This window comes from Triticum dicoccoides, chromosome 4A (genome assembly GCF_002162155.2).
Source record: "Triticum dicoccoides isolate Atlit2015 ecotype Zavitan chromosome 4A, WEW_v2.0, whole genome shotgun sequence".
NCBI classification, from domain to species: Eukaryota; Viridiplantae; Streptophyta; class Magnoliopsida; order Poales; family Poaceae; genus Triticum; species Triticum dicoccoides.
The window spans coordinates 672,049,162-672,055,161 of NC_041386.1; positions in this window are offsets into that span (position 1 = coordinate 672,049,162).

The window sequence follows — 6,000 nt, forward strand, 5'->3', positions numbered from 1 at the left end:
CTGGGGCGCAGCTGGGGCACCGGCGCTCCATTTTGCATGCAAAAACCCCACAAGTCAGCCTCAGACCTCACTCTCTCTCCTCTTTTCCTCCCAGGCCCACCATGTGCATGGCCAGCGAACGCCTTCTTCAGCGCGTGCATGGCAGGCCGAGGCGGGGACCCGGCCATGGGGCAGTGCTACCTCGCGCGGCGCCGCCGAGCGGAGACGCACTCACCGGCCCCGGCCAGCTCCGCAGACGCCGCCGTCACGGCACCCCACGCCGGCCACCGCGGCCGGGAACGGGACCCCGCGCCGCCGCAACTCCGGATCGACCACGCCCGCGCACCAGACGCCCGGGGTTGCCTGGCACAGCCCGTACCCCGCGGGGCACGAGGCCGCTGCCGGCAGGGGTGTCGCCTTCACCGGCCAGGTCCACGCCCAGGCGGTTCTTCAAGCGCCCCTTCCCGTCGCCCTCGCGGGCCAAGCACATCAAGGCCACGGGCGTCCCCGGCGTGGGTGGAGATGTTGCGCGCACGCTAAGGAGCCGATCCGCGCGGGCGAGGAGGACGTCCTGTCCAGCGCGTCGGAGAAGGACGACGCATTGAAGTCGTCGCTGCTGGCCTCGCTCCCGTTGCCGTAGCACCAATTGGTCCTCGCGGGGCACTGCGGCGGTCAGCGCACAGGCGGCAACTTTGGCGGTGACATCGTCTCCTCCCGCGTGTCCCTCCTGCTCTTGGGCACGCCGGTGGAGCTCTCCCAGGAGAAGGGCACATGCGTGCGCAGCGGCGAGGCGGCGCACCGCAGGCTGCTGCCGGGCGCATCCGCGGAGGCGCAGGAGCGGCGCGGCTTGGGGAGCGGCAAGTCGATCAGCGCGAGCCGCTGCAGGCGTGTTGGCTGCGTGCGGGTGAGCCGTCGTGTTGGCTGGCATCATGGGCGCACGGGCTGCAAGCGCGGGCGGGCGGGCGTGCGGACCGCTGTGCAGATGGACACCGGGGACATGACCGCGAGCATATCCTCGCCCAAGGTGTCGAGGACGGTCACGGCAGAGCCCGGCGGGTCTGGCGCGTCGGCGACGGGATCCATGCCGTGCTGGCAAGTGGGCGGCGGCCGGTGTGCGCATGCACGCGCGGGGCGGCAGTAGCGGAAGGCGACGCGTTCGACGGCTTCGCTTGGGGGTGTCTCACGGCTGGAGATTTTTTCAACCCCAAGCTAAAATTTTCGCCGGCAGCCCCCCAAGCGACGAAAAAAATGCCTCCTGGGGGGCTGAACGGCTGGAGATGCCCTAACAAATGCAGCTAGAGTCCAGTGAACAACCCGGCTATAGAGACATCGTTGGTGGCCGAGAGGGAACGCCGGCACGACAGCACACAAACGTGGACTCAGCTATAGCACAAGGCCTATAAAACGATAAAAATGTCCATTATATTAATAATAATGGACATAAGTTGTACTAATTGGTACGAGTCTAGGTGCAAAGCTAAGTCCCTAGCTAGCTTATCAGCCGTGGGCTGTAATTAAAGGGCAGTGCACACATGATCATAAATTGATCCAAAGCCAACAAAAATAATATGGGAGCTTCGATCTTATCAAAGCATCAATTTGTTGGTGCAACAGCAAATTAAATACTCCATCTGTTCAATATTAATTCTCGATCACTTAGTACAACTTTAATACAACATGAAACTTAATAAGTGATAATTAATATAGATCGAAGAAAGTACTCTTAATGCTTTGCGTTTCAGTTTACAAGTCTTACCCGTACCGTATATCTAGGTCGCCAATTTTATCACCATAATATAAACTATATAACACAAAAATTATACCTTTTGAAAATAGAACATTTGAAGTTTATATTGGTATATTTTTTGTAATATATGACTTGTATTAGGCCGGTCAAATTGACGACCTAGGGATACGCGCACGCCCTATAAACTGAGAGAGAGGGAATAACATTCTACACATGGTCTCCTTAATTTCTGAATGTACTTAGCTTATTGGGGGTTGAGTAATTAAAGAGGAGAGAGATGGTGGCTTGTACCTTTCCAATGCATTTTTACTCCACTCCATAATTTATCCAAAAATTTCTATATGTGCACTTTTCATCAGACGTGGGGAGTACATATTAGGCAAAGTCCAGAAGTTAAACTATTGGTCTTGATTACCGTGTGATAAGAGAGAAACATTTTGTTGTACTTTAAAGTGCACTGCGAAGATAGAAGTACACTCTTTTGTGGACAAATTTTAAAGCCAAATGTACACTCTTCACCAGACAGAGAGAGTACATGTTTGTTCCAGGAAATGATAATATATTAATATCAAGATGCTATCACCAACCTCTAAAGAAAACGGTGTTTTTATCTCATCTCGTGAAGGGATGACGCCTCGGTCACTTATAGGTAGTTGGGCCTTGCTAAGTGAATACATGGTAAAAACTATGTTGTCCAGATAGTTTGGTACAATGCATCCTCCTCAACTTAGAAGAAACACACACATAATTGTTTGGTTCAAAGCATTTTTCTCCTCAGATGCAACATGTTGTTGTTTGGTTATGTACGCACAAACGATTGATCTCACCTCTTATCCATGTAGTGAACTTACCTCACGCGGAAATAGGGTGCTGAAGGAAAAAAGTGTGTCGGCCCACATGCGTTCATCCAACGGTCACGAAACCAACTAGGTGCAAATCGTTTTTCAGTTGTCTGATGCATAGGTGTGTCATATTTTTACAAACAGTAGGGATACATAAATCTACCTGTTCATGACCGTCGAAACAAAAAAAATGTACATCAGAATAGTCTTGTGAGACTATGAGATGAAGCCAGTGTCAAAGGAAATCTCAAATGATCAACCAGGTGCGAAGATTTTTGTCAAAATTTATTAGTTTTCGTAACATGCACACATGAACACATTTATGTGGTATTATAGGAGACTAGTCGTCAACCCGTGCGTTCGCACGGGCTAGCTATTTATATGCAATGATGCATATAACTTTGAATTGTTTGGAAGAAAATTTATTCCCTTGGGGAATGCTCGTGCGGACGCAGCCCAGATCAAAAGGTGGCCAAGCACGGGATCCAACGGCTCTTCTACCGGCCGATCACATATGCACGTGAGCCAGCTGATGTTTGGCGTGCGCCCTATAAAAATATGGCCTACACTATTGTCTCTACTATTTTTATTGCCACACAAAAATCAACAAACCCTAAATTTCTATATGCATAGTATGATAGCAATGTAGTCTCCAAGGAGATATCAATCTGTTAAGAGAAAATTCTATAGCGTCGAAGTATAGTTAAATCTAATGGGTGATAAAACTATCATAGTGTCATCCTGGAACATACCATAACTTGCTTCAAACTGAGATAAAACTATAATCCTGGCAAAGTAGAGTTCTCATACAATCTTAAACTAATTCACTGCAGCCCCAATACTTTAAGGCTGCTCGAGTGCAGAACCTTAATTTAAACTTATCTGTTGTACACAGTAAATTATGTAAATACTCACTCTGTCCCAAAATAAGTATCTCATTACATGATATGAAATACCAACAAAGGGAGAAAATATATCACAGAAGAGAAAATGGGGTATTAAAATTGACATCTTATAAATCATAGTCTAAAATCTAAGGTTTTATACCAAGAAAATTGGTTCATGCATTAATTAAACTGGCAGATATAAATAATATATTTATAATTTAGGTAGTCGAGTCTCGAAATTATCATGAAGATACATTGTCCACCTCCACCTTCACTATCATGGAGATCCACATGTAGGACCAAATATTAAAAATTATTACAAATACTATGGAAGAACTTTACCTACCAAATATTTTTATGTGGGAAATTTGGATGAGTCATCTAAGTTCAGGGAAAAGAAATATGCCTAGTAAAAACTCTACCCGAGAGGGAACATTTAATAGAAGATACAATATATAGTTTTAGCCTGTCTGATGGAAAGCACGCAAGCAACTCTTACTAAACCATTTAAATTATGTATTTTTCTATTCGGTCATAAAATCTACCTAGGTCATATTGTTGAGTATTCAGGTAAAAATAAAGTGAAACATAAAATGTACGAAGACAAATAAACCAATCTTACTTATATGTAGTATAAAAATCTATAGTGAATAAATGTACTAAATATCAAAAAATAATCCATACTTGCAAGTACCTTACAAAGGCATGCTCTAAGAAAATAAATGTAGTTCACCACTCATGCAAGCATCATGCTAAAGTAGTAGATTAATCCATACTTGCAGATTGGAGAACAATAGTCGAACCCTTCAGTCTACTCGATCTAGCAGTAGCACACATGTCCAGCAAACTGCATGATGCCTTTACTTCACAGTGGTAGATATCAAATATAACCTGCGTATTCCATCCGGAGACGCCAGATGTGGCCAATACCTGATGCCGTAGATGAGGAGGTTTTCTGCGGCGCAGTCGATCGTGGTATCCTCTTCTTTTATGCCTATGTCCAGATTCATGACATGTTCAGACATACACCAATCAATATTGTTTTGCAAAATATCGACCTGTCCATCATTATTAGGAGAACTTTTAAATTTGGAAGAGACATCTTACACGATTACCATGGAGTGGACCATGACCAGCGAGTCTCATATACATGCTGGATCAGAATGCTAGCTACCTGAACATCACCAGAGACATGTGGAATGAGGACGGCCAATTTGTAGAGAAGAACACCGATGAATGGATTGTTCGGGGGCATGTGGGTATCATCAGGACGAAGAAGAGGGACATATACTCCTAAAGAATAAGGCAGAACAGGGTGAGACTGGGGCAACAAAATGGTGTGTGCAAGTGAAAGGAGAGGCGGTGGTGTCCTGCACATGTTTACAACATGGACTACATTATTTAGCACAACAAGGTAACATGCCAATTTGTATTGGAAATTTAATCCTAGCAAGGTTGCTGCCAGGCAGTATAGAGTAGGAGCAGAAATTGTATATATACACGCTCAGTTTTATTTGCATAGGAGAGCAAAGTTAATTAGAGCCTTACAGCTTGCTCCCGAAACATGAGAATCAGTGAAAACAAACTAAGTTTTGCTTTGGCAAACTGCTGCTAATAACACTAAGTAAGGATTAATACAGTTTCGGGAATTACTCAATCAACTATTTACATGTTGCCTTCCCATTGTGCCTTAGTTATTCTTGTAGAAGGAACTTCACTATATGGACTGCAGTACATAAAGAAGATATATAAAGTATAAACATGATCGGTGTAACTCATCTTATATAACAACAATTTAACCGAGATCTGCAATTGAATATTCCATGGCCTTGCATTTGTAAGAATTTTTGTTAGCTTTAACACAAAACTTGGGAATGATCTGATGGTTTATTGACATTCAAAGAGCAAAACGCATTAATAATATACAGATAGCAGGAACATAGATGAAGTATATGGCTCTATATAGAAACAATAGGTTTCAGATATACAAAAGGGTACGTATAGAATGAGATGACCATGGAAACTCGATATAAGTACACCAATGCAGTCTTAAAATTAAATGTAATAATGAACATACAGATTTAAGTATGATAGCTGTACAATTCATTTCCTTTTTTGGCTTTCTTTTCCCTTCTTTTGGTTGTTTATTCTGTCTTTTACTCCTTGGGCGTTTTCTTTTTATCTACTTTCGCATCTTCTAATGCTTTCTACTAATATAAAAACAACATCACTTAAACATATATAAACTGAAACCGAGTGCGTCAGTTTAATTATTCTCAAGGCTGTTGGCGTGAGAACACTAAGCTTGCAGCTTACATGATTCTCCAATGGAACTATTGATATATACATATGTATTGATAGGGAAGGGAAAGAAATAAAACCTATTACCCTACAAATCATTTGTTGTGTACATTATTACTGGTGTCCTACTATAACTGAAGTAATGTACGTGACTTCTGTATTTGCTAATTGGCTGGAGTGGGACACATTATTCCACTGCATGGGCATTGGCCATGGTACCTATGAGACGGCTTGATGCATGGCT